At 35.4% G+C, this 13,061-nt stretch overlaps 1 long non-coding RNA gene and 1 pseudogene across 1 annotated transcript; both read right to left on the bottom strand.

Annotated features, from left to right (window-relative positions):
- Positions 1–529: 529 nt before the first annotated feature.
- On the bottom strand, positions 530–1,381 carry LOC145107181 (uncharacterized). The gene is made up of 4 exons (XR_013707751.1): positions 1,145–1,381; positions 859–1,038; positions 737–772; positions 530–567 (listed from the first exon to the last, which is right to left on the bottom strand). It is a non-coding gene; the product is annotated as an uncharacterized LOC145107181 (long non-coding RNA).
- Positions 1,382–7,954: 6,573 nt separating this feature from the next.
- On the bottom strand, positions 7,955–8,443 carry LOC145122660 (putative receptor-like protein kinase At5g59700 pseudogene; annotated as a pseudogene).
- Positions 8,444–13,061: the final 4,618 nt, after the last annotated feature.

Genomic DNA, 13,061 nt, shown 5'->3' with positions numbered 1-13,061 from the left:
AAATTGAGAATGCATGAAACAGAAAAAATCTTTCTTTAAATTACCATCTTCATATGAATTGCTTCTTTTTTCCAATTGCTCCTCTTTCTCTGGTTTTCAATGGTGTTTTCAAATAATAATAACCCAATATTTTGCATCTGATTCTTCTTTAACTTTATCCAATCCATGATCATCTCTCTCTAGAAACCTTTTTTTTTGTCTAAAACCATTTGATGACTGTCTTCTCCATATCCTTTCACCACTTTTATCATTTTAAGTATCCACATATGAACATATGAGCGTGAATCACTATATAGTACATATTGTTATACAATCAAAGGCTCCTCTTTTAAAGTACATCAAAAGTTCCAAATCCTAAATAACAAACCTGATTTTAATCGGGTTCTGGTTCATTTTCATCTAGACATGAAAAGCCTCTTTCAAACCTAAAGAAAACATACCAATGAGATTGTGAAATTGAATCTGTTAAACCAAAACTACCACATTCAGAGAAGGAAATGAAGAAATTCAACCTATGAAACCCTCTTTTTCTGATTCATGTCGCTTTCTTACTCCAGATTCCACTTCCTGCAAAATTTTTACAAATATTCTGAAACCAAATAAAATATGAGTCTTTGCAAATAACTCCAAGAAACACATATACACATTAAGACATATCAGATTTGCAGCATAATCAAATATTTATGCAATTAAGCAAAAAAGGGAGCCTTTAAATGGTGAAAGAGGAAATAATTACCTCCTCTATGGAAATATTCTCCATAAATTGCATACCCTGTGATTAAAAGACAAAAATTACAACATAAAGATAAACATTAAGAAGGTCAGTGAAGGGGTAAATCATTTGATAGAATTTCTTACCTGTAAGGTGGTAAATACGAATATGAGATGTGAAGGCCATGAATCTAGGATTTGGTTAGAGAGAAAATGAAGATGAAGGATAAGATTCAGATGATTAGTAGTGGTGGTGAATGTCATGATGACTGCTGCCCATTATGCTGGCGTGCAGTGACATGGGTGAAGATGTGAGCACCGTTATATCTACACAACCCATGTACATGGAACCCCGACTTTCATTTATACACAACAAAATCCCATTATTCCATAAAATCAAAGGAAAACTTGAATAAAAAGGAAGCACACGAACCTGGAAATTAAACAAACAACCGATCATGGCGTTTGAGCCGAGTGGCGGTGGTTGTGAACGTTGGTTAGGGTTAGGGTTCTCAGAGGCGACGACTTTGATGCGATGGTGGTGAAAGTTTATCATTTCTTGATTATCGAAGGTGCTGGTGAAGCTTCCCGTTTGTAGTGATGTACTTGACGGTTGATATCACAGAACATAGAGAAAAAAGTAATAAAAGGAAATGAATTAGAAGATAGCAAAAACGTATACCTTGAATTTATCATAGAGGAAGACAGAAGGGGTGGTGGAGAATCAGAGTTTTCGAATTTGGGATTTATTTACTGAGATATAGGCTAAAGACCAGGTCAAAATAAACAGAGACAAAAGAGAAGGATAAGAAGCCGGGTATGTATTGCATTCGGTATTTATACATATTGCATTACATTTTGTACCATTTAATTTAAATTGGATACGTCAAAATTTTAAGGAGCTGGAATGTTGGATCAAAAACTCAAAATTATTTAAAATACTAATTCAATCTCTCTTTAATCCTGAAAGTAAGGAAATACTGATTTAAAGGTGTTGTTAATACTTGTATCCGTAGCATTATAATTTGTAAGATAGATATTATAATATTATTATATTAATGATTGGTTGTACTTTAAGCTAAAAGACTTGAACGTCTTAAAAAATATTATTATTATAATGAATCTATTTATGGAAATAGTGAGATTTTTATTTTATATATATATATATATATATATATATATATATATATATATATATATATATATATATATATATTATTAAACATATTGTCTGTTTCTTGAAAATTAAGAGGTACAATACCTATTACCTCATGTACAATAATATTAAGCTTATAATCACATGTTATATGTATACACGGTATTACCTTATCTCTTCGATGTTGCCCTAATCTTCTCTACACACAACAGCCGCCGTCAGAAGGAAATCGATCCCCTCTTCTTTGCGTCTCCTTCCTAATCGCTTCAGAATCGATGACCCCCTTGAAGTCCACATTTTCCGTCACCGATGTCCGCCACCTCCGTTGTCTCCTCGCTTGTACCTTCTGTCAATACGAGTAGCCCTAACCCTATCCCGTCGTCACGTTCAACCACCATCTGGTCGTCGTCGCTACAACCTATTAGCGGGTCACCGTCCACCATTCTGATAATAAAATAACTTTTTCCTAATTTTTTGTACAGAAATTGAAGACTCGAGTGGTGAAGAAAAACCTAAATCCTGTGTGGGATGAAGAATTAACTCTCTCGATTGTAGAGCCTCTTCCCATTAAACTCGTAAGCTGTTCTTCAATCTCTTGGTTCTCTTCCCCTAAATTGATTTCGGATTTTGAAACAATATTGTTGATACAGGAAGTATACGATAGGGATCTATTTTCAGCCGATGATAGAATGGGGGATGCAGAATTGGACTTCACTCCATTCTTGGAAGCTGTGAGAATTACGAAATGTTGAAAGTGGTGAAATTGAAAATAAATTTAGTTGGATTGACGTTCCTGGTGGTGGTAATAAACGTAAGTAATTACTAATTAGCCCTTACTCCATTGATATATGCTTATGTAGTTATTTCATTCGTTTCTAGAGATCTATGTTGTAGTTGTAGATTCAATCTGTACAATGCAGGTGATGATCAAACCATTATAAATTGTCATTTTGTCTTTTATTAATATTTTTTCTGTAATGTTCTTGTATTAAATACACTTTCATTTATCTTCTGGTGTAATTGTGTTGCAGGTGACTTTGATGCAATACTTATTACTCCTCCTTTGACAATGGTTTTTGATGGAACTTAAGTTCATGTTGTCATGTTGATGTATCAAACTTTCAATCTGTACAATGCAGGTAATGATCAAACCATTATAAATTGTCATTTTGTCTATCATTAATATTTTTTCTGTAATTTTCTTTTATTAAATACACTTTCATTTATCTTCTGGTGTAATTGTGTTGTAGGTGACTTCGATTGTTACAGAGCAATACTTCTTACTCCTCCTTTGACAATGGTTTTTGATGGAACTTAAGTTCATGTTGTTGTTTTGATAAAACTTTCTGTGATATTTATTCTCTTTCCTCTAAATAATTCATACTTTATATTTGCTGATTTTTAAGGAGTGTTGTATGAATCAGAGGCATTAGTGCCTTTTGTCGGGTGCCATTTTTTTCCCTACATTACAGTGATGCTAAATATTTAGTGCAATCTATCTTCCTGCAGGGAGATGATCTATTAACTATCAACGGTGTTGAATGTTAAGCTAGATTTACTTATAATTAAATTTCTCTTTGGTGTTGTTAATCAAATTTGGTGTATTCAGTATCTATTGTCACCATCGTTCCAATCAACATCATCTTTTACTGGAAGTCAATACATAAACTATCCTCAACAATCTTATTCATAGTTGCCACATACATTCATAATTATCTTGTTCAGGAAGCTTATCCTACTTATCCTCAACATTATCATGCACCCGCAGCTCCCCCTGCACCTGCACCATCACCTACGGTCAACCCCATAAACCATAGAAGAAGCTTGACCGGATGTATTCAAGGTTTGCAGATAATTACACTTCATTGGAATAGGTAGAATTTCATGAATTTTTCTTATATAGTTTGCAAAATGTGATTTATCCTATCATATGGTCACTAGATATGTCAATATTATATAGAATTTGGATAATTGATTTTATCTTTAGTATTTTGATGAATTCTGGTATGCTAATGATTCTTGGAGAGATTTTTTTTTCGAAAATATGTTATACTTTTGTAATATTCTGCATTGTATTGTAGTCTGTGCAAATTATCACATTCATATGGATTGTTATCTTGTAGGTTTAGTTGAAAGCTTCCACAATTACTAAAATGACACTTCCAAATTTTTTGCACAGGTGACTAAAGGTCTTCCTCGGGTAGGGCTCGAATCTTCTAACCAAATTGTTGGTATCGAATTCACTAAGAGCAATGAATGTACCCGTAACATTTACGTTATTACCCTTTTTGTTCTTTTTCCTTCTTTGTGATGTGATACTGTATAAGAAGCACACTAAGTCTTACTAACCAGTTACTTACAAATAGGTTTAAAGCTTGCAGGTTTGAGATCCTATACTCTATAATTTGTTTCTTTATATCTTGAATGCTACATAAAATTTCCCATTTTGATCTTTTAACCTCTATGTTTGTATTTCATATTTTTACAAGAATCAGTATTTGATATCTTTGATTTCATCTCATATTTTTATATAATGCTTTCAAATTTTCATTACCAAAAGTTTATCAAGACTATATTATTGTTAGATTCATAAACCAGATGTTGATTTTGGTGTTTTGTGAATCATAATCTTTGAAGTGACCTGCCTTTGTGGAGTTTGTAGTTAGGTTTACTAGATTTGGGGGAACACTGATGGTAGCTCTGTTTATCAATCTGACTTTCATCCATAAGTTTTGAAGACAAGATCTACATTTAATGCCATAAAAGAACAATTCGAAGGTCAACCTTTTGGTCGTTTTGTTGAGAAAAACATCAAATAATGCACTTTTTGGAGTATGTTATAGTTTGTATTTACTTAATACATGTGATTATGATTTTTCATTTATTTTATTTGAGGAATTAAATATAAGTTACATGAATCTTGAAGTAGGAAAACGACCATTTTGCACCCTAAAGTCAAATTAAAATACTTCTTGAATGGTTGAAATGTTGGTTCTATATGACACGAAATTAATTTTTATTACTTTATTTTATGCTTGCTTATGTATGGTTCCAATATGGATATAAGTAGAAAATAAAACAACATTAGTCAGATTAAGACCATAGGAACAAAAATGATGATCTATATGTCATTAGATTAACTTTTAGTAGAAATTTCAAAAATTAATTTTCAATTTTTGCTAGCCTTTTCACTTTTTCCTTTTTAGAGACTCATCATGAGAGTTGGTTTATACAGTTTAGTTAAAGTATGTATTACTTATTTAACTCTTCAGTTAACTTGTCATATATGTTGTTTGTTTCAGATGTTTGGGTGTGTCTGCAACAAAAATTGGGATGTAAGAAGTGCACACGTTCTTGCACTTGGAGTAATTGTGGGAGTTGATAGAATTATAATCTTGGTGATTCAAAGTTGAATATGTTTGGGGTACCCAACAAAATAGCTTTGGTTATAGGTCAGGTAACAAGCTATATTGTTCTGTATAATTTGAAACTGGATTTTGGGATTATGATAGGTACTGTTTCTACTTATTCTAAATTTCTAATTCTCCAAAAACAACCTACACATTTTCTATTTCTAATTTTTACCATGGTTTTTGTTATTAAATCTCTCCATCACTGTAGAAAGCATTGGAAAGACTACAAAGAAGACATTTCCCTTACATTCCATCACTACGCTCACAAGTTTGAGAATAAGCTAGAATGGGGAATTGACTTGGCATCTGAACATTAAAAGTATTGTTTTTGCTACTTTTAAACCGATAAGTGTATATTTCTAACTAAATAATTTCTTGTTTTATTAAATCTTGTATAGTCTGGATTTAGGTATCAATAGCAACTTATACCATGAATAAGGTTTGGTGCCGTAATGCCAAATTTCTTTATTCACATTGTTCAGAAAAGTCAACAAGGTCAATGCCCATGTGGCAGACACACATTTGGGCTCTGGCCTGTTCCCCTTAACAAGTTTCTTGCTAACTTGATATGTTCTTTTTATAAAATTGCAATGACATTTTAATTTAAATTATGACCATTGATTATTACAATAATATGCATTCTACCTAGGATGATGTAACATTGGTCAGAACATTCTGGGTGCTTCCATATGATATGGGTGCTTCCTTAGTTTTGCTTTATCTCCAGTTTTGGTCTTAAAAACGAACCGTCTTTCATTATTGGTCCTTAATTTCATCTTCCATAACAATTTTCGTCCCTAAATTAATAAAGTTAACAGATGCTCATTTATTTAATATTGGCCGTTTTTCCGTTAAACAAAATCTGAGAGAAAAAATGTACATCATAGACCAAATATGTAGTTTCCTTCCAATTTTAGGATTAAAATTACAAAAATCAGGTATAGTCTCACATAACCCTAAAAAACAACTTTTTATTTTCAAAATAGATTTGGGCAAAGTCCATAAAACCATTATAGTTTTTTTTTTATTTAACCACCAAAAGTTTTTTCTTTTTGTTTTAACCACTGAAAGTTTGTTGTTTAGAAAAGTTGTTTACGGTTCGTAATTTATGTTAATTGTCATGTTTTATACTCATCTCCATTATGATGTGTATGTGAATTTAGAGAGGATCCATTATGTGATTTAAGTTTTAATTCTGATTTCCCCATATCTCACACTGTATCTCCCTGTATTGGCCTGACTCTAGTGTACCTCTCTTTAATCTCATAAATTTCTTATGTTAACCACATACACAAAACCACACAGTGGCGCTCCATTAGCCATGTTGATGTCTTCACTCAGCTTTGACATTGTCTAATGCTATTATGAATCTATCGAGTACAATTTTGTTTTTCATATTTTCTATCATCTATTTTTTTCATGGAGGAAATTCAGCGACACAATGGAACTGCATTGCTATTTGTTGTAGTTAACCTTCTAATGTTATTGTACTTGAACTTACTGCAAAAATAAATGCAATGAATGTATGTTGGTATAGTGAACAAAAAATAAGTTTGTATGTTTTTGTATAATTAAAAAAATGAACAATAGAAGTACAAAAAATAATGAAGTTCATAGTACAATGCTATAATTGGAACAAATGAAAATCGATGTTATACAAGAAAGTAAAATCGATCTATTGTTTTAGATGAAATTCCAAATGTAGACTCAACTTCTGTCGTATTGTATGACTATGCACCTAGCAAGAAACTATCCGTTGAAATGAACTATTCGACACAAAATAGTCTACCAAAAGGCCGCAATGAACAGCTCACGTCTAAAGGAAACTAATCATCACATTAAAGAGTAAATTACACGAATGGTCCCTATGGTTTAGGGTAATTTGCACGTTTGGCCCCTAACTTAATTTTTTTACTCGGAAGGTCCATACTGTTTGTTTTTGTTACGTGTTTGGTCCCTGTCTTACCTAAAAAGACTATTTTGCCCTTGATTTTCTAATTTATTTAAATAAACGCACCCCAACCCCACCTCTATCACCTTACCTTACCTACCTCACCATTTTTCTCTATTTAAATAATAGTCTTTTTAGGTAAGATAAAGACCAAGCGCGTAACAAAAACAAACTGTAGGGACCAAGCGTGTAACAAAAACAAACAGTGGGGAACTTCCGAATTAAAAAAATAAGTTAGGGACCAAACGTGAAAATTACCCCAAACCATAGGGACTATTCGAGTAATTTACTCCACATTAAAACTATCTTTCGAAAGAAACTCTTTGCCGCCCGACGCTTAGCGCGGGTAAACGGCTAGTGTATATATATATATATATATATATATATATATATATATATATATATATATATATATATATATATATATATATATATATATATCAGAAGCATTTTCTTAAAAAATGATTAAATGAAAAATATTACCAATTGAATTGTCAAGGCCTGCTCAATCTTCCAGATGACCGTTTCCAACGTTGGGCGTTTCTCTAACTTCAGGTTAACAAATTCATGTGCAATTTTGTTAAATGTATGAAAAGAGTTCATATCAGCATGATCTTTAATATATGGATCAATTAACTTGTTTGGCCCCACGGCCTTTTTGTCATCGTCATAGACGCTTCGGACAACATCAATGAGTTATTGTTGCTTAGCATCATCTCCAAATCACTTTTTACGATAAACCAGTGTCCCACTTGACATTTCAAACATAACCACTCCAAAGGAGTACACGTCTGACTCTTTGGTGAGCCTGCTTCTTTCGTTGTAAACCGGATCCATGTAAAACCTTGTGCCCGCGACCTTTGTATGAACGTAGCTATCTTCCTGATTTCTTGCACCAAATTTTGACAAACCAAAATCACAGATTTTGGATTCCAGATTCTCATCTAACAGTATATTTGCACTCTTCACGTCTCTGTGAATTATTCTTTTGTCTTCACCAAGACCAGAGTGAAGGTACTTGAGCCCTTTCGCTGCACCTAAGCAAATCTTCAAACGTTGTGCCCATGTTAAGCCACAAATCTTATCCGACTTTTGGAGATGATGATCAAGGCTTTGAATCTTAGCAAATTTGGAAACTATGATCATCTCATTCGCTTCATCATAGTAGCCAATGAAAGTAATGATGTTTGGATGATGGAAACTGGAAACCATCTCGAGTTCATTATGGAACTCGTTGTTTCCTTGACGACCATCCCGATTAGGACGTTTGTGAAGGGTTTAGAGCATTCTAACACTCCTAAGGTGTACATGCAACCCTAGGAACCTTGGATCTATGTTTTACTAAGATACATGCAAATTTGATTTTCCAAGGTTCTTAACCTATCTAGCATGACATGGGGAACTTTGAAACAAAAAAGCTAGTAGGAAGAACATACCTTTTAGTTGCTTGGATTCCTTGAGAACTTTGTGAGCCAAGCACCTCAAGTGTGATGCCTCAAATGTTTCACACAACACCACAACACTTGGAATAACTTTGAGAGAAATCCACACTCACTCAAAATCGGCTAGCCCTCTTGTTCTACACATAGTACCGATTTTGGTAGCCCATGGGGTCCTTTTATAGTTGTGTCACAAGTAGGGTTACACCATGTAAACCCTAATTGACATGGCTTTTCATATTCCATGATCCATGGGTTTATAACCTCCATGGAGCATCCATGAAGCACCATATGGATTTAGCCTAATCCAATAAACTATGGATCATTAGCCCACTATAAAAGAATGGATGATTTACACAATCAACCCCATATATTTAATTAGTCTCCTTTTGATCACCAAATTAATTCTAAACTAATTATTGATCAATACTAATTAAATAATATTATTAATATATTAGAACTTATAATTTATTATTAATAAACCATAAGTGTCTTTTCTCTCATTTAGTCTATCCAAATGTTGCAATGCCATGCAACCCAAATGGACCATGTCAACCGGGTCAAGTACATTCCAGAAATAGTTATGAACTTAGACACCTAATCCAATAATCTCCCACTTGGATAAGTCTAATAACTATAACTGCAGGAATGACTTCAGGAACCGATCAGCAATCGTAGCTCTTTCAAAGTCTCGCAGAACTGAGATGATGATGATATGCCATTTAAGATAAGTGATCATATGATCCTCTATTCTAGATATCAGCCGGACAAATACATGGAACAATGTCTTACTTATTATCCAGCAGTTTGTTTCCCGATTTCCAATTTGTTTGACATAGAACTTAATTGAACACATCAATTTAGTTCTGACCGGGCCCGGTACATAGGTCAGAACAAAATCATCGAGGTGCCCAGATATCGCTTCTAATCCAAGAAGGAACAGATAAACTTCGACTCATATGCTTGTTCTACTACTTGTTGAATTATACACCAAGGCACGTTTTATAACATCGAGTTACCAATGCGTTTTCGTACAATCAATGTATGACCAACTCATAGTCAACAACTCATATCTCTAGGTTTGAAGAGTTATATGATATTACCGTCTCACGATCACTCGAGATAAATTCCATGAAGTGATACAAGTGAGCATGGGTTGAATCCAATAATTAAAACTTATGAGCACTCATGAATGTTGTAGCAACTCTTGATATGTCCAATACTTTAGACATCTACAAGCCAGCTTCATGACAATCTTGATTCATATCTACTTCCAACATATGACTGACTGTGGAGATTTGAATAATATGTTATATCATAACAAAATTATTCTGAAAGTCAAAACATGCAAAATGAAATGATAGTAAACGATTGACAGAAGATAGCAACACTTTTACTTATAAATAAACAACAACTTTTATTAATCATCAAATGTCAATTACACTTTACAAATTTCAAAGTTATCTAATTTCTAAAACTAATATCATCCTTTAGCCCTATGCGCCTTGCATGCTGAAGATGCTTAACCCTACCCAGTCCCTTCGTGAGGGGATCTGCTGGGTTCTCATCCGATGATACCCTCTTTGCCACGAGGAGACCTTCTTTTATTCGATGTCTGATGAAATGGTATTTTCTGTCGATATGCCTGGATCTTCCGTGATCCCTTGGTTCCTTGGCTAAGGCAACTGCACTTTCACTATCACAGAAAATCTCCATAGGCTCCTTTATTGCTGGTACAACTCCAAGGTCTCCAATGAAGTTCTTTAGCCATATAGCCTCCTTTGCTGCCTCGCTTGCCGCTATATACTCTGAGTCGCAAGTTGAATCAGCCACTGTCTCCTGCCTGGAACTTTTCCAAGTAATTGCTCCTCCAATTAAGGTAAAGACCCAGCCTGACTGAGAGCGGAAATTATCCCTATCAGTCTGAAAGCTAGCATCACTATACCCTACTACTCTCAAGTCATCACTCCCACCGAGGGTAAGGACCCAGTCCTTAGTCCTCCGCAGGTACTTGAGAATGTTCTTTACCGCAGTCCAGTGAGCCTTGCCAGGGTTCCCCTGATATCTGCTGACCATGCTCAACGGAAAGGCCACATCAGGACGAGTACAAGTCATAGCATACATGATCGGGCCTACAGCGGAAGCATACGATACTCGACTCATCTCAGCTATCTTAGCCTCTACACTCGGCCTCTGATTCTTACTCAATCTGGCGTTACTCTGGATCGGTAACTCTCCTCTCTTAGAATTCTGCATGCTGAACCTATTCAGCACCTTATCCAAGTAGGTACTCTGACTAATTCCAATTAGTCTCTTACTCATGTCTCTCAAAATCCTTATCCCTAAGATATAGGCAGCTTCACCAAGGTCCTTCATAGAGAAACACTTCCCAAGCCAGGACTTCACCTCCTGCAGAGTTGGGATGTCATTTCCTATGAGTAGTATGTCATCCACATACAATACCAAAAAGCTAACTATACTCCCACTAGCCTTGACATATACACAAGATTCATCTTCGCTCCTCGAAAAGCCAAACTCTTTGACTTTCTGATCGAAACAAAGATTTCATCTGCGAGGTGCTTGTTTCAATCCATAGATGGATTTCTCAAGCTTACACAATCTATTAGGGTACTCTATACTGACAAAACCCTCTGGCTGACTCATGTAAACATCCTCAGCCAACTTTCCATTAAGGAAAGCGGTTTTAACATCCATTTGCCATATTTCATAATCATGAAATGCAACAATGGCTAACATAACCCTAATAGACTTAATCTTTGCTACTAGTGAAAAGGTTTCATCATAATCAACTCCCGAAGTTGGAGAAAAGCCCTTTGCAACCAGTCGCGCCATATAAGTGTGTACATTACCATCCATGTCGGTATTCTTCTTGAAGATCCATTTGCACACGACTGTCTTACGACCTGGTACATTGTCAACCAAGTTCCAAACTTGATTGTCATACATGGATTGTATCTCGCTGTCCATAGCCTCTTTCCATTTAGCAGCCTCGGGGCCTGCCATGGCTTCCATGTAGCTGGTAGGTTCATCCAGACTTACCAGTGTGTTATCACTGATTAGTGTATCACCTTCTACAGTAATATGGAAACCATAGTAATGCTCAGGTGCATTCCTAACTCTCGTGGAACGCCTCAGAGGTACAGACTCGTCAGTCGGATCAACAGGAGTTTCCTCCTTAGGTTGATTGCTAGGGTTTGAGGTTCCTTCACCACTTGACCCTTGAATTTCTTCAAGGTCAATTTGCCTCCCACTGTTTCCTTGGCTTATGAATTCTCACTCTCGAAAGACTCCTCTCCTTGCTACAAAGACCACATTATCACTGGGTCTGTAGAAGAGGTAACCAAAGGATTTCTGTGGGTAGCCGATGAAAATACACTTCTCACGTCGAGGTTTGAGCTTATCGTGAGTCTCGCGGCTCACAAAAGCCTCACAACCCCAAATCTTGATGTGGTCCAGATTGGGAACTTTTTCAGTCCACATCTCGTGAGGTGTTTTGGTAACCTTTTTGGTAGGGACTAGATTAAGGATATAGGCGGCAGTCTCTAAGGCATACCCCCAAAATGAGATTGGTAGCAAAGCTCGACTCATCATGGAACGAAACATATCCAACAAGGTTCGATTACGCCTCTCAGCCACACCATTAAGTTGTGGTGTCCTGGGAGGTGTCAATTGTGAGACAATCTCACATTCCTTAAGATAGTCAAGGAACTCTGTACTAAGATACTCACCACCTCGATCGGATCGAAGCATCTTAATGTCATGCCCAACTGATTCTTCACTTCCTGTTTAAACTCCTTGAATTTTTCAAAGGTTTCTGATTTATGCTTGATTAAGTAGACATATCCATATCTACTATAATCATCAGTAAAAGTCACATGGAAGCGGTTAGCATCCCTTGTGACGGTTCTGAATGGTCCACACACATCAGTATGTATGAGGTCCAACAAACCCTCACCCCTAGCACAAGTACCAGTGAAGGGTGACTTTGTCATTTTCCCAAGCAAACAAGATTCACAACTATCATCTGACTTTAGATCAAATGACTCCAAGACTCCATCCTTTTGGAGTTGGCCTATGCGTTTCTTGCTTACATGTCCTAGACGACAATGCCATAATGATGCTTTATCTAAGCTAGTGGAAGAATCGATACACAACACATTATTTCCTAGGTTATCTACAACTGACACAGTTTCATACACACCATCACAAGGTAATGCTTTAAAATAAAGAACATTATTAAAGAAATCATTAATACCACCACATTCATTATCAAACGAAAAGGTAAAACCTTGTTTGTACAAACCATGAAAGGAAATACCTGCATGGTTGGGTTTCACTTTCCATCCTTAACATCTTGAAAGTACTTTAGG

This window comes from Lactuca virosa, chromosome 1, assembly GCF_052849685.1.
Source record: "Lactuca virosa cultivar CGN04683 chromosome 1, Lactuca_virosa_CGN04683_v6, whole genome shotgun sequence".
Lineage (NCBI taxonomy): Eukaryota > Viridiplantae > Streptophyta > Magnoliopsida > Asterales > Asteraceae > Lactuca > Lactuca virosa.
The sequence above is the reverse complement of the archived record's forward strand: the minus strand, read 5'-3'. Positions and strand labels throughout refer to the sequence as shown.